This window comes from Ambystoma mexicanum, chromosome 11, assembly GCF_040938575.1.
Source record: "Ambystoma mexicanum isolate Mex_15411 chromosome 11, UKY_AmexF1_1, whole genome shotgun sequence".
Taxonomy (NCBI): domain Eukaryota; kingdom Metazoa; phylum Chordata; class Amphibia; order Caudata; family Ambystomatidae; genus Ambystoma; species Ambystoma mexicanum.
This window is the reverse complement of record NC_090934.1, coordinates 822209914-822230551: the sequence shown is the minus strand read 5'-3', so window position 1 is coordinate 822230551 and position 20638 is coordinate 822209914. Positions and strand designations below refer to the sequence as shown.

Genomic DNA, 20638 nt, shown 5'->3' with positions numbered 1-20638 from the left:
GAAATTAGAATTCACCCAGTCAAACAGAGGGATCTATAAAGAGCATGGCAAGTAGTTAACATAAGCTACTTCCCCCAAGTTCTCTTGGTGCACTCTGCTGCCCTCTTTTAACAGAAGAATGCAACTGCAGGTCTTGCTTCTCAGCAAGGTACCTACATATAGAATCCTTGGTGCACTCTTGCTAAATCTGCTGGAATGTGTCTTCTATTGTGCCCAAGGTGGTTGTGTATTTGGGGACTCAGGGAAGCAAGGGAGCAGTCTAATGCACTGCAGTGCTAAGAGAGGCATGCCTTTTTCAGAAAAAAGTTCAGGTTTTCTGCCAATCAGAAAAAAATAGCAATGCAATCAGGCCAAAGGCAGAACACACATGCCAGTGAGTCTCTGTGGCGCAATTGGTTAGCGCGTTCGGCTGTTAACCGAAAAGACGCTGCTGTTTTTGGCACAAAGACACAGAGTGTTCCACTCAGTAAACCTGAGTCATTTCTCCCGTGTTCTCTGGGTTCAGCCTAATGTCCCCTTTTAACACAAGTGCGCAACTGTGGCTTTCTCCTCATAGCAAGTTATGCCTATACAGAGGACATTTGGTGCACTGTTGATGGGCTCTGTCCTCTACTAAATCCCCTGTGTTTGTGGATTAAGGGAGGTAGGGAAGTGCTTGATACCCTGATTTGCTGTGGGAAATAGAGCTATTTTAGAAATATTTTCAGGTTGCCTGGGAAGCATAAGCAAACAGCACACCAATCAGGCCCCTGTGTGAGAACTGCATGAGTCTCTGTGGCGCAATCGGTTAGCGTGTTTGGCTGTTTACCGAAAGGTTGGTGGTTCATGCCACCAACCACCGCCACAGGGACGGTGCATTTTGGCTCAAAAATTCAGCGTGACCAACTATGGACTTCTGTTTACCTCTCGCAGGTCTCGTCTGCTGACGTCCAAAAAATCCAATAAACTGTAAGCAATTCTTCTCGCTTGCTTTAGTTTTTCAAAACTTGCCATTCAATTCATAAACATCAAGACTTCATGGGAAGGGTTTGGCTGCAGCGTGTACTGATGCACAGAAGGAAGCTATCCTAGCCAGTCTACTTAAAGAAGCAATGAGGCTCTGCAGGTCCATGCACGTCTCCTACCTTTATTCTGTCATCAGACACACCAGGAGGATTGCCACAAGGACCTCGTGGCGCAATGGTAGCGCGTCTGACTCCAGATCAGAAGGTTTCGTGTTCAAATCACGTCGGGGGCATATTTGCTTTTCCCACTCTGAAATATAAAATTGCTCTTCAGTAATTCGTTATTTCAACCTGACTGCATCTTTGTGCTCTGGGCCTAGTTGTTCTGGCGTTTCGAATGTAAACTTTGCAGCAGGGAAGTATCATATTGACAGACACTCATGAAGGACATGGTCAACCTTTAAAGCAGGCCAATCTCTATGTTTTACTGGATGCAGCAGAAGTATTTCCTCTTTACCATCTCTTCAAGTGGGCCTGACTGATGTGCTGTTTTGTGCACGCTACGTGGGCTTTGTAAAGCATACCTCTGCCCTTTGCATGGCCTCCTAGCGCTGTCAATATTTTCGTGTAATCGCTGAATGCTGCACTGTCCTGGGAACTCTAGGTGTGACTAAAGGATATATGCTGGGGCCACGAAAGGGGGTCGGCAGTCTAGTGGCGATGCCCATCACTTTGCAGTTTGGGTTTGTGAGTTCAGGTACCGGTCTGGTGTCGGAAACCTGTAAGCGCCCTCCCAATCAACTGTCGGTCCAGGATTGTGAGGATTTCCCCTTATACTGGTCTCAGTAGACACATTTCCATTTTACTTTTTCACTCTCGCATTGCCTATTTCTCTCTCTCTCATAGATACATTATAGACAAGAGAGACATTGTCAGCGAGAGGGTTGCACAGCACCTTCCCCCATTTCCCTAAGTGCATTTCATGGGGCTCTGGGAGGCGTGCACATTTGTCTGAAACACAAAGATCCACTGGCAATAAAAGGCGTAGGACCCCAGTTCGCATTTCTTAGAATTTGAGGAGGCACTCAGAGTTGTCTCGGGCGTGACTGTACCTTTCATAGGAGATGTGCTAATCCCCAAACCCTCTTCCTTTGTCCCAGTAATCTGTCCTAGGGCCTCTTGCAAGTTGTTTTCTGAAACAAAGCTTACCTGAACATCCTGTAAAATTGGTAACTTTTCAGTAGCAGTACAGTGCAGTATATAGCATTCCTGTTGCGCACAGCATCTAGATCCAAAAATTGCTTACTCTACCCCAGAAATTAGAATTCACCCAGTCAAACAGAGGGATCTAGAGAGAGCATGGCAAGTAGTTAACATAAGCTACTTCCCCCAAGTTCTCTTGGTGCACTCTGCTGCCCTCTTTTAACAGAAGAATGCAACTGCAGGTCTTGCTTCTCAGCAAGGTACCTACATATAGAATCCTTGGTGCACTCTTGCTAAATCTGCTGGAATGTGTCTTCTATTGTGCCCAAGGTGGTTGTGTATTTGGGGACTCAGGGAAGCAAGGGAGCAGTCTAATGCACTGCAGTGCTAAGAGAGGCATGCCTTTTTCAGAAAAAAGTTCAGGTTTTCTGCCAATCAGAAAAAAATAGCAATGCAATCAGGCCAAAGGCAGAACACACATGCCAGTGAGTCTCTGTGGCACAATTGGTTAGCGCGTTCGGCTGTTAACCGAAAAGACGCTGCTGTTTTTGGCACAAAGACACAGAGTGTTCCACTCAGTAAACCTGAGTCATTTCTCCCGTGTTCTCTGGGTTCAGCCTACTGTCCCCTTTTAACACAAGTGCGCAACTGTGGCTTTCTCCTCATAGCAAGTTATGCCTATACAGAGGACATTTGGTGCACTGTTGATGGGCTCTGTCCTCTACTAAATCCCCTGTGTTTGTGGATTAGGGGAGGTAGGGAACTGCTTGATACCCTGATTTGCTGTGGGAAATAGAGCTATTTTAGAAATATTTTCAGGTTGCCTGGGAAGCATAAGCAAACAGCACACCAATCAGGCCCCTGTGTAAGAACTGCATGAGTCTCTGTGGCGCAATCGGTTAGCGCGTTCGGCTGTTAAGGTTGGTGGTTCAAGCCCACCCAGGGACGGTGCATTTTGGCTCAAAAATTCAGCGTGACCAACTATGGACTTCTGTTTACCTCTCGCAGGTCTCGTCTGCTGACGTCCAAAAAATCCAATAAACTGCAAGCAATTCTTCTCGCTTGCTTTAGTTTTTCAAAACTTGCCATTCAATTCATAAACATCAAGACTTCATGGGAAGGGTTTGGCTGCAGCGTGTACTGATGCACAGAAGGAAGCTATCCTAGCCAGTCTACTTAAAGAAGCAATGAGGCTCTGCAGGTGCATGTACGTCTCCTACCTTTATTCTGTCATCAGACACACCAGGTGAACTGCCGCAAGGACCTCGTGGCGCAATGGTAGCGCGTCTGACTCCAGATCAGAAGGTTTCGTGTTCAAATCACGTCGGGGGCATATTTGCTTTTCCCACTCTGAAATATAAAATTGCTCTTCAGTATCTCGTTATTTCAACCTGACTGCATCTTTGTGCTCTGGGCCTAGTTGTTCTGGCGTTTCGAATGTAAACTTTGCAGCAGGGAAGTATCATATTGACAGACACCCATGAAGGACATGGTCAAGCTTTAAAGCAAGCCAATCTCTATGTTTTACTGGATGCAGCAGAAGTATTTCCTCTTTACCATCTCTTCAAGTGGGCCTGACTGATGTGCTGTTTTGTGCACGCTACATGGGCTTTGTAAAGCATACCTCTGCCATTTGCATGGCCTCCTAGCGCTGTCAATATTTTCGTGTAATCGCTGAATGCTGCACTGTCCTGGGAACTCTAGGTGTGACTAAAGGATATATGCTGGGGTCCCGAAAGGGGGTCGGCAGTCTAGTGGCAATGCCCATCACTTTGCAGTTTGGGTTTGTAAGTTCAGGTACCGGTCTGGTGTCAGAAAACTGTAAGCGCCCTCCCAATCAACTGTCGGTCCTGGATTGTGAGGATTTCCCTTTATACTGGTCTCAGTAGACACATTTCCATTTTACTTTTTCACTCTCGCATTGCCTATTTCTCTCTCTCTCATAGATACATTATAGACAAGAGAGACATTGTCAGCGAGAGGGTTGCACAGCACCTTCCCCCATTTCCCTAAGTGCATTGCATGGGGCTCTGGGAGGCGTGCACATTTGTCTGAAACACAAAGATCCACTGGCAATAAAAAGCGTAGGTCCCTAGTTTGCATTTCTTAGAATTTGAGGTGACACTCAGAGTTGTCTCGGGCGTGACTGTACCTTTCATAGGAGATGTGCTAATCCCCAAACCCTCTTCCTTTGTCCCAGTAATCTGTCTTACTGCCTCTAGCAAGTTGTTTTCTGAAACAAAGCTTACCTGAACATCCTGTAAAATTGGTAACTTTTCAGTAGCAGTACAGTGCAGTATATAGCATTCCTGTTGCGCACAGCATCTAGATCCAAAAATTGCTTACTCTACCCCAGAAATTAGAATTCACCCAGTCAAACAGAGGGATCTAGAGAGAGCATGGCAAGTAGTTAACATAAGCTACTTCCCCCAAGTTCTCTTGGTGCACTCTGCTGCCCTCTTTTAACAGAAGAATGCAACTGCAGGTCTTGCTTCTCAGCAAGGTACCTACATATAGAATCCTTGGTGCACACTTGCTAAATCTGCTGGAATGTGTCTTCTATTGTGCCCAAGGTGGTTGTGTATTTGGGGACTCAGGGAAGCAAGGGAGCAGTCTAATGCACTGCAGTGCTACGAGAGGCATGCCTTTTTCAGAAAAAAGTTCAGGTTTTCTGCCAATCAGAAAAAAATAGCAATGCAATCAGGCCAAAGGCAGAACACACATGCCAGTGAGTCTCTGTGGCGCAATTGGTTAGCGCGTTCGGCTGTTAACCGAAAAGACACTGCTGTTTTGGGCACAAAGACACAGAGTGTTCCACTCAGTAAACCTGAGTCATTTCTCCCGTGTTCTCTGGGTTCAGCCTACTGTCCCCTTTTAACACAAGTGCGCAACTGTGGCTTTCTCCTCATAGCAAGTTATGCCTACACAGAGGGCATTTGGTGCACTGTTGATGGGCTCTGTCCTCTACTAAATCCCTTGTGTTTGTGGATTACGGGAGGTAGGGAAGTACTTCATACCCTGATTTGCTGTGGGAAATAGAGCTATTTTAGAAATATTTTCAGGTTGCCTGGGGAGCATAAGCAGACAGCACACCAATCAGGCCCCAGTGTAAGCACTGCACGAGTCTCTGTGGCGCAATCGGTTAGCGCGTTCGGCTGTTAACCGAAAGGTTGGTGGTTCAAGCCCACCCAGGGACGATGCATTTTGGCTCAAAAATTCAGCATGACCAACTATGAACTTCTGTTTACCTCTCGCAGGTCTCGTCTGCTGACGTCCAAAAAATCCAATAAACTGCAAGCAATTCTTCTCGCTTGCTTTAGTTTTTCAAAACTTGCCATTCAATTCATAAACATCAAGACTTCATGGGAAGGGTTTGGCTGCAGCGTGTACTGATGCACAGAAGGAAGCTATCCTAGCCAGTCTACTTAAAGAAGCAATGAGGCTCTGCAGGTGCATGTACGTCTCCTACCTTTATTCTGTCATCAGACACACCAGGTGGACTGCCACTAGGACCTCATGGCGCAATGGTAGAGCGTCTGACTCCAGATCAGAAGGTTGCGTGTTCAAATCACGTCGGGGTCATATTTGCTTTTCCCACTCTGAAATACAAAATTGCTCTTCAGTATCTCGTTATTTCAACCTGACTGCATCTTTGTGCTCTGGGCCTAGTTGTTCTGGCGTTTCGAATGTAAGCTTTGCAGCAGGGAAGTATCATATTGACAGACACCCATGAAGGACATGGTCAACCTTTAAAGCAGGCCAATCTCTATGTTTTACTGGATGCAGCAGAAGTATTTCCTCTTTACCATCTCTTCAAGTGGGCCTGACTGATGTGCTGTTTTGTGCACGCTACGTGGGCTTTGTAAAGCATACCTCTGCCATTTGCATGGCCTCCTAGCGCTGTCAATATTTTCGTGTAATCGCTGAATGCTGCACTGTCCTGGGAACTCTAGGTGTGACTAAAGGATATATGCTGGGGCCCCGAAAGGGGGTCGGCAGTCTAGTGGCAATGCCCATCACTTTGCAGTTTGGGTTTGTGAGTTCAGGTACCGGTCTGGTGTCGGAAACCTGTAAGCGCCCTCCCAATCAACTGTCGGTCCTGGATTGTGAGGATTTCCCCTTATACTGGTCTCAGTAGACACATTTCCATTTTACTTTTTCACTCTCGCATTGCCTATTTCTCTCTCTCTCATAGATACATTATAGACAAGAGAGACATTGTCAGCGAGAGGGCTTCACAGCACCTTCCCCATTTCCCTAAGTGCATTGCAAGGGGCTCTGGGAGGCGTGCACATTTGTCTGAACCACAAAGATCCACTGGCAATAAAAAGCGTAGGTCCCTAGTTTGCATTTCTTAGAATTTGAGGTGACACTCAGAGTTGTCTTGGGCGTGACTTTACCTTTCATAGGAGATGTGCTAATCCCCAAACCCTCTTCCTTTGTCCCAGTAATCTGTTTTAGTGCCTCTAGCAAGTTGTTTTCTGAAACAAAGCTTACCTGAACATCCTGTAAAATTGGTAACTTTTCAGTAGCAGTACAGTGCAGTATATAGCATTCCTGTTGCGCACAGCAACTAGATCCAAAAATTGCTTACTCTACCCCAGAAATTAGAATTCACCCAGTCAAACAGAGGGATCTATAAAGAGCATGGCAAGTAGTTAACATAAGCTACTTCCCCCAAGTTCTCTTGGTGCACTCTGCTGCCCTCTTTTAACAGAAGAATGCAACTGCAGGTCTTGCTTCTCAGCAAGGTACCTACATATAGAAACCTTGGTGCACTCTTGCTAAATCTGCTGGAATGTGTCTTCTATTGTGCCCAGGGTGGTTGTGTATTTGGGGACTCAGGGAAGCAACGGAGCAGTCTAATGCACTGCAGTGCTAAGAGAGGCATGCCTTTTTCAGAAAAAAGTTCAGGTTTTCTGCCAATCAGAAAAAAATAGCAATGCAATCAGGCCAAAGGCAGAACACACATGCCAGTGAGTCTCTGTGGTGCAATTGGTTAGCGCGTTCGGCTGTTAACCGAAAAGACGCTGCTGTTTTTGGCACAAAGACACAGAGTGTTCCACTCAGTAAACCTGAGTCATTTCTCCCGTGTTCTCTGGGTTCAGCCTACTGTCCCCTTTTAACACAAGTGCGCAACTGTGGCTTTATCCTCATAGCAAGTTATGCCTACACAGAGGACATTTGGTGCACTGTTGATGGGCTCTGTCCTCTACTAAATCCCCTGTGTTTGTGGATTAGGGGAGGTAGGGAAGTGCTTGATACCCTGATTTGCTGTGGGAAAAAGAGCTATTTTAGAAATATTTTCAGGTTGCCTGGGAAGCATAAGCAAACAGCACACCAATCAGGCCCCTGTGTAAGAACTGCATGAGTCTCTGTGGCGCAATCGGTTAGCGCGTTCGGCTGTTAACCAAAAGGTTGGTGGTTCAAGCCCACCCAGGGACGGTGCATTTTGGCTCAAAAATTCAGCGTGACCAACTATGGACTTCTGTTTACCTCTCGCAGGTCTCGTCTGCTGACGTCCAAAAAATCCAATAAACTGCAAGCAATTCTTCTCGCTTGCTTTAGTTTTTCAAAACTTGCCATTCAATTCATAAACATCAAGACTTCATGGGAAGGGTTTGGCTGCAGCGTGTACTGATGCACAGAAGGAAGCTATCCTAGCCAGTCTACTTAAAGAAGCAATGAGGCTCTGCAGGTGCATGTACGTCTCCTACCTTTATTCTGTCATCAGACACACCAGGTGGACTGCCGCAAGGACCTCGTGGCGCAATGGTAGCGCGTCTGACTCCAGATCAGAAGGTTTCGTGTTCAAATCACGTCGGGGGCATATTTGCTTTTCCCAGTCTGAAATATAAAATTGCTCTTCAGTATCTCGTTATTTCAACCTGACTGCATCTTTGTACTCTGGGCCTAGTTGTTCTGGCGTTTCGAATGTAAACTTTGCAGCAGGGAAGTATCATATTGACAGACACCCATGAAGGACATGGTCAAGCTTTAAAGCAGGCCAATCTCTATGTTTTACTGGATGCAGCAGAAGTATTTCCTCTTTACCATCTCTTCAAGTGGGCCTGACTGATGTGCTGTTTTGTGCACGCTACGTGGGCTTTGTAAAGCATACCTCTGCCATTTGCATGGCCTCCTAGCGCTGTCAATATTTTCGTGTAATCGCTGAATGCTGCACTGTCCTGGGAACTCTAGGTGTGACTAAAGGATATATGTTGGGGCCCCGAAAGGGGGTCGGCAGTCTAGTGGCAATGCCCATCACTTTGCAGTTTGGGTTTGTGAGTTCAGGTACCGGTCTGGTGTCGGAAACCTGTAAGCGCCCTCCCAATCAACTGTCGGTCCTGGATTGTGAGGATTTCCCCTTATACTGGTCTCAGTAGACACATTTCCATTTTACTTTTTCACTCTCGCATTGCCTATTTCTCTCTCTCTCATAGATACATTATAGACAAGAGAGACATTGTAAGCGAGAGGGCTTCACAGCACCTTCCCCCATTTCCCTAAGTGCATTGCAAGGGGCTCTGGGAGGCGTGCACATTTGTCTGAAACACAAAGATCCACTGGCAATAAAAGGCGTAGGACCCCAGTTCGCATTTCTTAGAATTTGAGGAGGCACTCAGAGTTGTCTCGGGCGTGACTGTACCTTTCATAGGAGATGTGCTAATCCCCAAACCCTCTTCCTTTGTCCCAGTAATCTGTCCTAGGGCCTCTAGCAAGTTGTTTTCTGAAACAAAGCTTACCTGAACATCCTGTAAAATTGGTAACTTTTCAGTAGCAGTACAGTGCAGTATATAGCATTCCTGTTGCGCACAGCATCTAGATCCAAAAATTGCTTACTCTACCCCAGAAATTAGAATTCACCCAGTCAAACAGAGGGATCTATAAAGATCATGGCAAGTAGTTAACATAAGCTACTTCCCCCAAGTTCTCTTGGTGCACTCTGCTGCCCTCTTTTAACAGAAGAATGCAACTGCAGGTCTTGCTTCTCAGCAAGGTACCTACATATAGAAACCTTGGTGCACTCTTGCTAAATCTGCTGGAATGTGTCTTCTATTGTGCCCAAGGTGGTTGTGTATTTGGGGACTCAGGGAAGCAAGGGAGCAGTCTAATGCACTGCAGTGCTAAGAGAGGCATGCCTTTTTCAGAAAAAAGTTCAGGTTTTCTGCCAATCAGAAATAAATAGCAATGCAATCAGGCCAAAGGCAGAACACACATTCCAGTGAGTCTCTGTGGCACAATTGGTTAGCGCGTTCGGCTGTTAACCGAAAAGACGCTGCTGTTTTTGGCACAAAGACACAGAGTGTTCCACTCAGTAAACCTGAGTCATTTCTCCCGTGTTCTCTGGGTTCAGCCTACTGTCCCCTTTTAACACAAGTGCGCAACTGTGGCTTTCTCCTCATAGCAAGTTATGCCTACACAGAGGACATTTGGTGCACTGTTGATGGGCTCTGTCTTCTACTAAATCCCCTGTGTTTGTGGATTAGGGGAGGTAGGGAAGTGCTTGATACCCTGATTTGCTGTGGGAAATAGAGCTATTTTAGAAATATTTTCAGGTTGCCTGGGGAGCATAAGCAAACAGCACACCAATCAGGCCCCAGTGTAAGCACTGCATGAGTCTCTGTGGCGCAATCGGTTAGCGCGTTCGGCTGTTAACCGAAAGGTTGGTGGTTCAAGCCCACCCAGGGACGGTGCATTTTGGCTCAAAAATTCAGCATGACCAACTATGAACTTCTGTTTACCTCTCGCAGGTCTCGTCTGCTGACGTCCAAAAAATCCAATAAACTGCAAGCAATTCTTCTCGCTTGCTTTAGTTTTTCAAAACTTGCCATTCAATTCATAAACATCAAGACTTCATGGGAAGGGTTTGGCTGCAGCGTGTACTGATGCACAGAAGGAAGCTATCCTAGCCAGTCTACCTAAAGAAGCAATGAGGCTCTGCAGGTGCATGTACGTCTCCTACCTTTATTCTGTCATCAGACACACCAGGTGGATTGACACAAGGAGCTCGTGGCGCAATGGTAGCGCGTCTGACTCCAGATCAAAAGGTTGTGTGTTCAAATCACGTCGGGGTCATACTTCCTTTTCCCACTCTGAAATACAAAATTGCTCTTCAGTATCTCGTTATTTCAACCTGACTGCATCTTTGTGCTCTGGGCCTAGTTGTTCTGGCGTTTCGAATGTAAGCTTTGCAGCAGGGAAGTATCATATTGACTGACACCCATGAAGGACATGGTCAACCTTTAAAGCAGGCCAATCTCTATGTTTTACTGGATGCAGCAGAAGTATTTCCTCTTTACCATCTCTTCAAGTGGGCCTGACTGATGTGCTGTTTTGTGCACGCTACGTGGGCTTTGTAAAGCATACCTCTGCCATTTGCATGGCCTCCTAGCGCTGTCAATATTTTCGTGTAATCGCTGAATGCTGCACTGTCCTGGGAACTCTAGGTGTGACTAAAGGATATATGTTGGGGCCCCGAAAGGGGGTCGGCAGTCTAGTGGCAATGGGCATCACTTTGCAGTTTGGGTTTGTGAGTTCAGGTACCGGTCTGGTGTCGGAAACCTGTAAGCGCCCTCCCAATCAACTGTCGGTCCTGGATTGTGAGGATTTCCCCTTATACTGGTCTCAGTAGACACATTTCCATTTTACTTTTTCACTCTCGCATTGCCTATTTCTCTCTCTCTCATAGATACATTATAGACAAGAGAGACATTGTCAGCGAGAGGGTTGCACAGCACCTTCCCCCATTTCCCTAAGTGCATTGCAAGGGGCTCTGGGAGGCGTGCACATTTGTCTGAAACACAAAGATCCACTGGCAATAAAAAGCGTAGTTCCCTAGTTTGCATTTCTTAGAATTTGAGGTGACACTCAGAGTTGTCTCGGGCGTGACTGTACCTTTCATAGGAGATGTGCTAATCCCCAAACCCTCTTCCTTTGTCCCAGTAATCTGTCTTAGTGCCTCTAGCAAGTTGTTTTCTGAAACAAAGCTTACCTGAACATCCTGTAAAATTGGTAACTTTTCAGTAGCAGTAAAGTGCAGTATATAGCATTCCTGTTGCGCACAGCATCTAGATCCAAAAATTGCTTACTCTACCCCAGAAATTAGAATTCACCCAGTCAAACAGAGGGATCTATAAAGAGCATGGCAAGTAGTTAACATAAGCTACTTCCCCCAAGTTCTCTTGGTGCACTCTGCTGCCCTCTTTTAACAGAAGAATGCAACTGCAGGTCTTGCTTCTCAGCAAGGTACCTACATATAGAATCCTTGGTGCACTCTTGCTAAATCTGCTGGAATGTGTCTTCTATTGTGCCCAAGGTGGTTGTGTATTTGGGGACTCAGGGAAGCAAGGGAGCAGTCTAATGCACTGCAGTGCTAAGAGAGGCATGCCTTTTTCAGAAAAAAGTTCAGGTTTACTGCCAATCAGAAAAAAATAGCAATGTAATCAGGCCAAAGGCAGAACACACATGCCAGTGAGTCTCTGTGGCGCAATTGGTTAGCGCGTTCGGCTGTTAACCGAAAAGACGCTGCTGTTTTGGGCACAAAGACACAGAGTGTTCCACTCAGTAAACCTGAGTCATTTCTCCCGTGTTCTCTGGGTTCAGCCTACTGTCCCCTTTTAACACAAGTGCGCAACTGTGGCTTTCTCCTCATAGCAAGTTATGCCTACACAGAGGGCATTTGGTGCACTTTTGATGGGCTCTGTCCTCTACTAAATCCCCTGTGTTTGTGTATTAGGGGAGGTAGGGAAGTGCTTGATACCCTGATTTGCTGTGGGAAATAGAGCTATTTTAGAAATATTTTCAGGTTGCCTGGGAAGCATAAGCAAACAGCACACCAATCAGGCCCCAATGTAAGCACTGCATGAGTCTCTATGGAGCAATCGGTTAGCGCGTTCGGCTGTTAACCAAAAGGTTGGTGGTTCAAGCCCACCGAGGGACGATGCATTTTGGGTCAAAAATTCAGCGTGACCAACTATGAACTTCTGTTTACCTCTCGCAGGTCTCGTCTGCTGACGTCCAAAAAATCCAATAAACTGCAAGCAATTCTTCTCGCTTGCTTTAGTTTTTCAAAACTTGCCATTCAATTCATAAACATCAAGACTTCATGGGAAGGGTTTGGCTGCAGCGTGTACTGATGCACAGAAGGAAGCTATCCTAGCCAGTCTACTTAAAGAAGCAATGAGGCTCTGCAGGTGCATGTACGTCTCCTACCTTTATTCTGTCATCAGACACACCAGGTGGACTGCCAAGGACCTCGTGGCGCAATGGTAGCGCGTCTGACTCCAGATCAGAAGGTTGCGTGTTCAAATCACGTCGTGGTCATATTTGCTTTTCCCACTCTGAAATACAAAATTGCTCTTCAGTATCTCGTTATTTCAACCTGACTGCATCTTTGTGCTCTGGGCCTAGTTGTTCTGGCGTTTCGAATGTAAACTTTGCAGCAGGGAAGTATCATATTGACAGACACCCATGAAGGACATGGTCAACCTTTAAAGCAGGCCAATCTCTATGTTTTACTGGATGCAGCAGAGGTATTTCCTCTTTACCATCTCTTCAAGTGGGCCTGACTGATGTGCTGTTTTGTGCACGCTACGTGGGCTTTGTAAAGCATACCTCTGCCATTTGCATGGCCTCCTAGCGCTGTCAATATTTTCGTGTAATCGCTGAATGCTGCACTGTCCTGGGAACTCTAGGTGTGACTAAAGGATATATGCTGGGGCCCCGAAAGGGGGTCGGCAGTCTAGTGGCAATGCCCATCACTTTGCAGTTTGGGTTTGTGAGTTCAGGTACCGGTCTGGTGTCGGAAACCTGTAAGCGCCCTCCCAATCAACTGTCGGTCCTGGATTGTGAGGATTTCCCCTTATACTGGTCTCAGTAGACACATTTCCATTTTACTTTTTCACTCTCGCATTGCCTATTTCTCTCTCTCTCATAGATACATTATAGATAAGAGAGACATTGTCAGCGAGAGGGCTTCACAGCACCTTCCCCATTTCCCTAAGTGCATTGCAAGGGGCTCTGGGAGGCGTGCACATTTGTCTGAACCACAAAGATCCACTGGCAATAAAAAGCGTAGGTCCCTAGTTTGCATTTCTTAGAATTTGAGGTGACACTCAGAGTTGTCTTGGGCGTGACTGTACCTTTCATAGGAGATGTGCTAATCCCCAAACCCTCTTCCTTTGTCCCAGTAATCTGTTTTAGTGCCTCTAGCAAGTTGTTTTCTGAAACAAAGCTTACCTGAACATCCTGTAAAATTGGTAACTTTTCAGTAGCAGTACAGTGCAGTATATAGCATTCCTGTTGCGCACAGCAACTAGATCCAAAAATTGCTTACTCTACCCCAGAAATTAGAATTCACCCAGTCAAACAGAGGGATCTATAAAGAGCATGGCAAGTAGTTAACATAAGCTACTTCCCCCAAGTTCTCTTGGTGCACTCTGCTGCCCTCTTTTAACAGAAGAATGCAACTGCAGGTCTTGCTTCTCAGCAAGGTACCTACATATAGAATCCTTGGTGCACTCTTGCTAAATCTGCTGGAATGTGTCTTCTATTGTGCCCAGGGTGGTTGTGTATTTGGGGACTCAGGGAAGCAAGGGAGCAGTCTAATGCACTGCAGTGCTAAGAGAGGCATGCCTTTTTCAGAAAAAAGTTCAGGTTTTCTGCCAATCAGAAAAAAATAGCAATGCAATCAGGCCAAAGGCAGAACACACATGCCAGTGAGTCTCTGTGGTGCAATTGGTTAGCGCGTTCGGCTGTTAACCGAAAAGACGCTGCTGTTTTTGGCACAAAGACACAGAGTGTTCCACTCAGTAAACCTGAGTCATTTCTCCCGTGTTCTCTGGGTTCAGCCTACTGTCCCCTTTTAACACAAGTGCGCAACTGTGGCTTTATCCTCATAGCAAGTTATGCCTACACAGAGGACATTTGGTGCACTGTTGATGGGCTCTGTCCTCTACTAAATCCCCTGTGTTTGTGGATTAGGGGAGGTAGGGAAGTGCTTGATACCCTGATTTGCTGTGGGAAAAAGAGCTATTTTAGAAATATTTTCAGGTTGCCTGGGAAGCATAAGCAAACAGCACACCAATCAGGCCCCTGTGTAAGAACTGCATGAGTCTCTGTGGCGCAATCGGTTAGCGCGTTCGGCTGTTAACCAAAAGGTTGGTGGTTCAAGCCCACCCAGGGACGGTGCATTTTGGCTCAAAAATTCAGCGTGACCAACTATGGACTTCTGTTTACCTCTCGCAGGTCTCGTCTGCTGACGTCCAAAAAATCCAATAAACTGCAAGCAATTCTTCTCGCTTGCTTTAGTTTTTTAAAACTTGCCATTCAATTCATAAACATCAAGACTTCATGGGAAGGGTTTGGCTGCAGCGTGTACTGATGCACAGAAGGAAGCTATCCTAGCCAGTCTACTTAAAGAAGCAATGAGGCTCTGCAGGTGCATGTACGTCTCCTACCTTTATTCTGTCATCAGACACACCAGGTGGACTGCCGCAAGGACCTCGTGGCGCAATGGTAGCGCGTCTGACTCCAGATCAGAAGGTTTCGTGTTCAAATCACGTCGGGGGCATATTTGCTTTTCCCAGTCTGAAATATAAAATTGCTCTTCAGTATCTCGTTATTTCAACCTGACTGCATCTTTGTGCTCTGGGCCTAGTTGTTCTGGCGTTTCGAATGTAAACTTTGCAGCAGGGAAGTATCATATTGACAGACACCCATGAAGGACATGGTCAAGCTTTAAAGCAGGCCAATCTCTATGTTTTACTGGATGCAGCAGAAGTATTTCCTCTTTACCATCTCTTCAAGTGGGCCTGACTGATGTGCTGTTTTGTGCACGCTACGTGGGCTTTGTAAAGCATACCTCTGCCATTTGCATGGCCTCCTAGCGCTGCCAATATTTTCGTGTAATCGCTGAATGCTGCACTGTCCTGGGAACTCTAGGTGTGACTAAAGGATATATGTTGGGGCCCCGAAAGGGGGTCGGCAGTCTAGTGGCAATGCCCATCACTTTGCAGTTTGGGTTTGTGAGTTCAGGTACCGGTCTGGTGTCGGAAACCTGTAAGCGCCCTCCCAATCAACTGTCGGTCCTGGATTGTGAGGATTTCCCCTTATACTGGTCTCAGTAGACACATTTCCATTTTACTTTTTCACTCTCGCATTGCCTATTTCTCTCTCTCTCATAGATACATTATAGACAAGAGAGACATTGTAAGCGAGAGGGCTTCACAGCACCTTCCCCCATTTCCCTAAGTGCATTGCAAGGGGCTCTGGGAGGCGTGCACATTTGTCTGAAACAAAAAGATCCACTGGCAATAAAAGGCGTAGGACCCCAGTTCGCATTTCTTAGAATTTGAGGAGGCACTCAGAGTTGTCTCGGGCGTGACTGTACCTTTCATAGGAGATGTGCTAATCCCCAAACCCTCTTCCTTTGTCCCAGTAATCTGTCCTAGGGCCTCTAGCAAGTTGTTTTCTGAAACAAAGCTTACCTGAACATCCTGTAAAATTGGTAACTTTTCAGTAGCAGTACAGTGCAGTATATAGCATTCCTGTTGCGCACAGCATCTAGATCCAAAAATTGCTTACTCTACCCCAGAAATTAGAATTCACCCAGTCAAACAGAGGGATCTATAAAGATCATGGCAAGTAGTTAACATAAGCTACTTCCCCCAAGTTCTCTTGGTGCACTCTGCTGCCCTCTTTTAACAGAAGAATGCAACTGCAGGTCTTGCTTCTCAGCAAGGTACCTACATATAGAAACCTTGGTGCACTCTTGCTAAATCTGCTGGAATGTGTCTTCTATTGTGCCCAAGGTGGTTGTGTATTTGGGGACTCAGGGAAGCAAGGGAGCAGTCTAATGCACTGCAGTGCTAAGAGAGGCATGCCTTTTTCAGAAAAAAGTTCAGGTTTTCTGCCAATCAGAAATAAATAGCAATGCAATCAGGCCAAAGGCAGAACACACATTCCAGTGAGTCTCTGTGGCACAATTGGTTAGCGCGTTCGGCTGTTAACCGAAAAGACGCTGCTGTTTTTGGCACAAAGACACAGAGTGTTCCACTCAGTAAACCTGAGTCATTTCTCCCGTGTTCTCTGGGTTCAGCCTACTGTCCCCTTTTAACACAAGTGCGCAACTGTGGCTTTCTCCTCATAGCAAGTTATGCCTACACAGAGGACATTTGGTGCACTGTTGATGGGCTCTGTCTTCTACTAAATCCCCTGTGTTTGTGGATTAGGGGAGGTAGGGAAGTGCTTGATACCCTGATTTGCTGTGGGAAATAGAGCTATTTTAGAAATATTTTCAGGTTGCCTGGGGAGCATAAGCAAACAGCACACCAATCAGGCCCCAGTGTAAGCACTGCATGAGTCTCTGTGGCGCAATCGGTTAGCGCGTTCGGCTGTTAACCGAAAGGTTGGTGGTTCAAGCCCACCCAGGGACGGTGCATTTTGGCTCAAAAATTCAGCATGACCAACTATGAACTTCTGTTTACCTCTCGCAGGTCTCGTCTGCTGACGTCCAAAAAATCCAATAAACTGCAAGCAATTCTTCTCGCTTGCTTTAGTTTTTCAAAACTTGCCATTCAATTCATAAACATCAAGACTTCATGGGAAGGGTTTGGCTGCAGCGTGTACTGATGCACAGAAGGAAGCTATCCTAGCCAGTCTACCTAAAGAAGCAATGAGGCTCTGCAGGTGCATGTACGTCTCCTACCTTTATTCTGTCATCAGACACACCAGGTGGATTGCCACAAGGAGCTCGTGGCGCAATGGTAGCGCGTCTGACTCCAGATCAAAAGGTTGTGTGTTCAAATCACGTCGGGGTCATACTTCCTTTTCCCACTCTGAAATACAAAATTGCTCTTCAGTATCTCGTTATTTCAACCTGACTGCATCTTTGTGCTCTGGGCCTAGTTGTTCTGGCGTTTCGAATGTAAGCTTTGCAGCAGGGAAGTATCATATTGACAGACACCCATGAAGGACATGGTCAACCTTTAAAGCAGGCCAATCTCTATGTTTTACTGGATGCAGCAGAAGTATTTCCTCTTTACCATCTCTTCAAGTGGGCCTGACTGATGTGCTGTTTTGTGCACGCTACGTGGGTTTTGTAAAGCATACCTCCGCCATTTGCATGGCCTCCTAGCGCTGTCAATATTTTCGTGTAATCGCTGAATGCTGCACTGTCCTGGGAACTCTAGGTGTGACTAAAGGATACATGCTGGGGCCCCGAAAGGGGGTCGGCAGTCTAGTGGCAATGCCTATCACTTTGCAGTTTGGGTTTGTGAGTTCAGGTACCGGTCTGGTGTCGGAAACCTGTAAGCGCCCTCCCAATCAACTGTCGGTCCTGGATTGTGAGGATTTCCCCTTATACTGGTCTCAGTAGACACATTTCCATTTTACTTTTTCACTCTCGCATTGCCTATTTCTCTCTCTCTCATAGATACATTATAGACAAGAGAGACATTGTCAGCGAGAGGGTTGCACAGCACCTTCCCCCATTTCCCTAAGTGCATTGCATGGGGCTCTGGGAGGCGTGCACATTTGTCTGAAACACAAAGATCCACTGGCAATAAAAAGCGTAGGACCCTGGTTCGCATTTCTTAGAATTTGAGGTGGCACTCAGAGTTGTCTCGGGCGTGACTGTACCTTTCATAGGAGATGTGCTAATCCCCAAACCCTCTTCATTTGTCCCAGTAATCTGTCCTAGGGCCTCTAGCAAGTTGTTTTCTGAAACAAAGCGTACCTGAACATCCTGTAAAATTGGTAACTTTTCAGTAGCAGTACAGTGCATTATATAGCATTCCTGTTGCGCACAGCATCTAGATCCAAAAATTGCTTACTCTACCCCAGAAACTAGAATTCACCCAGTCAAACAGAGGGATCTATAAAGAGCATGGCAAGTAGTTAACATAAGCTACTTCCCCCAAGTTCTCTTGGTGCACTCTGCTGCCCTCTTTTAACAGAAGAATGCAACTGCAGGTCTTGCTTCTCAGCAAGGTACCTACATATAGAAACCTTGGTGCACTCTTGCTAAATCTGCTGGAATGTGTCTTCTATTGTGCCCAAGGTGGTTGTGTATTTGGGGACTCAGGGAAGCAAGGGAGCAGTCTAATGCACTGCAGTGCTAAGAGAGGCATGCCTTTTTCAGAAAAAAGTTCAGGTTTTCTGCCAATCAGAAAAAAATAGCAATGCAATCAGGCCAAAGGCAGAACACACATGCCAGTGAGTCTCTGTGGCGCAATTGGTTAGCGCGTTCGGCTGTTAACCGAAAAGACGCTGCTGTTTTTGGCACAAAGACACAAAGTGTTCCACTCAGTAATCCTGAGTCATTTCTCCCGTGTTCTCTGGGTTCAGCCTACTGTCCCCTTTTAACACAAGTGCGCAACTGTGGCTTTCTCCTCATAGCAAGTTATGCCTACACAGAGGACATTTGGTGCACTGTTGATGGGCTCTGTCCTCTACTAAATCCCCTGTGTTTGTGGATTAGGGGAGGTAGGGAAGTGCTTGATACCCTGATTTGCTGTGGGAAATAGAGCTATTTTAGAAATGTTTTCAGGTTGCCTGGGAAGCATAAGCAAACAGCACACCAATCAGGCCCCAGTGTAAGCACTGCACGAGTCTCTGTGGTGCGATCAGTTAGCGCGTCCGGCTGTTAATCGAAAGGTTGGTGGTTCAAGCCCACCCAGGACGGTGCATTTTGGCTCAAAAATTCAGCATGACCAACTATGAACTTCTGTTTACCTCTCGCAGGTCTCGTCTGCTGACGTCCAAAAAATCCAATAAACTGCAAGCAATTCTTCTCGCTTGCTTTAGTTTTTCAAAACTTGCCATTCAATTCATAAACATCAAGACTTCATGGGAAGGGTTTGGCTGCAGCGTGTACTGATGCACAGAAGGAAGCTATCCTAGCCAGTCTACTTAAAGAAGCAATGAGGCTCTGCAGGTGCATGTACGTCTCCTACCTTTATTCTGTCATCAGACACACCAGGTGGACTGCCATAAGGACCTCGTGGCGCAATGGTAGCGCGTCTGACTCCAGATCAGAAGGTTGAGTGTTCAAATCACGTCGGGGTCATATTTGCTTTTCCCACTCTGAAATACAAAATTGCTCTTCAGTATCTCGTTATTTCAACCTGACTGCATCTTTGTGCTCTGGGCCTAGTTGTTCTGGCGTTTCGAATGTAAGCTTTGCAGCAGGGAAGTATCATATTGCCAGACACCCATGAAGGACATGGTCAACCTTTAAAGCAGGCCAATCTCTATGTTTTACTGGATGCAGCAGAAGTATTTCCTCTTTACCATCTCTTCAAGTGGGCCTGACTGATGTGCTGTTTTGTGCACGCTACGTGGGCTTTGTAAAGCATACCTCTGCCATTTGCATGGCCTCCTAGCGCTGTCAATATTTTCGTGTAATCGCTGAATGCTGCACTGTCCTGGGAACTCTAGGTGTGACTAAAGGATATATGCTGGGGCCCCGAAAGGGGGTCGGCAGTCTAGTGGCAATGCCCATCACTTTGCAGTTTGGGTTTGTGAGTTCAGGTACCGGTCTGGTGTCGGAAACCTGTAAGCGCCCTCCCAATCAACTGTCGGTCCTGGATTGTGAGGATTTCCCCTTATACTGGTCTCAGTAGACACATTTCCATTTTACTTTTTCACTCTCGCATTGCCTATTTCTCTCTCTCTCATAGATACATTATAGACAAGAGAGACATTGTCAGCGAGAGGGCTTCACAGCACCTTCCCCCATTTCCCTAAGTGCATTGCAAGGGGCTCTGGGAGGCGTGCACATTTGTCTGAACCACAAAGATCCACTGGCAATAAAAAGCGTAGGTCCCTAGTTTGCATTTCTTAGAATTTGAGGTGACACTCAGAGTTGTCTTGGGCGTGACTGTACCTTTCATAGGAGATGTGCTAATCCCCAAACCCTCTTCCTTTGTCCCAGTAATCTGTTTTAGTGCCTCTAGCAAGTTGTTTTCTGAAACAAAGCTTACCTGAACATCCTGTAAAATTGGTAACTTTTCAGTAGCAGTACAGTGCAGTATATAGCATTCCTGTTGCGCACAGCAACTAGATCCAAAAATTGCTTACTCTACCCCAGAAATTAGAATTCACCCAGTCAAACAGAGGGATCTATAAAGAGCATGGCAAGTAGTTAACATAAGCTACTTCCCCCAAGTTCTCTTGGTGCACTCTGCTGCCCTCTTTTAACAGAAGAATGCAACTGCAGGTCTTGCTTCTCAGCAAGGTACCTACATATAGAATCCTTGGTGCACTCTTGCTAAATCTGCTGGAATGTGTCTTCTATTGTGCCCAGGGTGGTTGTGTATTTGGGGACTCAGGGAAGCAAGGGAGCAGTCTAATGCACTGCAGTGCTAAGAGAGGCATGCCTTTTTCAGAAAAAAGTTCAGGTTTTCTGCCAATCAGAAAAAAATAGCAATGCAATCAGGCCAAAGGCAGAACACACATGCCAGTGAGTCTCTGTGGTGCAATTGGTT

The 20638-nt window shown here is 46.3% G+C and overlaps 11 non-coding genes across 11 annotated transcripts; all 11 read left to right on the top strand.

Annotated features, from left to right (window-relative positions):
• Positions 1-1165: 1165 nt before the first annotated feature.
• Positions 1166-1237, top strand: TRNAW-CCA (transfer RNA tryptophan (anticodon CCA)). The gene has a single exon. It is a non-coding gene; the product is annotated as a tRNA-Trp (tRNA).
• A 2171-nt stretch (positions 1238-3408) lies between these two features.
• On the top strand, positions 3409-3480 carry TRNAW-CCA (transfer RNA tryptophan (anticodon CCA)). The gene has a single exon. It is a non-coding gene; the product is annotated as a tRNA-Trp (tRNA).
• Positions 3481-5270: 1790 nt separating this feature from the next.
• Positions 5271-5344, top strand: TRNAN-GUU (transfer RNA asparagine (anticodon GUU)). The gene has a single exon. It is a non-coding gene; the product is annotated as a tRNA-Asn (tRNA).
• A 2174-nt stretch (positions 5345-7518) lies between these two features.
• On the top strand, positions 7519-7592 carry TRNAN-GUU (transfer RNA asparagine (anticodon GUU)). Its single transcript has one exon. It is a non-coding gene; the product is annotated as a tRNA-Asn (tRNA).
• A 313-nt stretch (positions 7593-7905) lies between these two features.
• On the top strand, positions 7906-7977 carry TRNAW-CCA (transfer RNA tryptophan (anticodon CCA)). The gene has a single exon. It is a non-coding gene; the product is annotated as a tRNA-Trp (tRNA).
• A 1790-nt stretch (positions 7978-9767) lies between these two features.
• On the top strand, positions 9768-9841 carry TRNAN-GUU (transfer RNA asparagine (anticodon GUU)). Its single transcript has one exon. It is a non-coding gene; the product is annotated as a tRNA-Asn (tRNA).
• A 2560-nt stretch (positions 9842-12401) lies between these two features.
• TRNAW-CCA (transfer RNA tryptophan (anticodon CCA)) lies at positions 12402-12473 on the top strand. The gene has a single exon. It is a non-coding gene; the product is annotated as a tRNA-Trp (tRNA).
• Positions 12474-14262: 1789 nt separating this feature from the next.
• Positions 14263-14336, top strand: TRNAN-GUU (transfer RNA asparagine (anticodon GUU)). The gene has a single exon. It is a non-coding gene; the product is annotated as a tRNA-Asn (tRNA).
• A 313-nt stretch (positions 14337-14649) lies between these two features.
• Positions 14650-14721, top strand: TRNAW-CCA (transfer RNA tryptophan (anticodon CCA)). Its single transcript has one exon. It is a non-coding gene; the product is annotated as a tRNA-Trp (tRNA).
• A 1790-nt stretch (positions 14722-16511) lies between these two features.
• Positions 16512-16585, top strand: TRNAN-GUU (transfer RNA asparagine (anticodon GUU)). Its single transcript has one exon. It is a non-coding gene; the product is annotated as a tRNA-Asn (tRNA).
• A 2561-nt stretch (positions 16586-19146) lies between these two features.
• On the top strand, positions 19147-19218 carry TRNAW-CCA (transfer RNA tryptophan (anticodon CCA)). The gene has a single exon. It is a non-coding gene; the product is annotated as a tRNA-Trp (tRNA).
• Positions 19219-20638: the final 1420 nt, after the last annotated feature.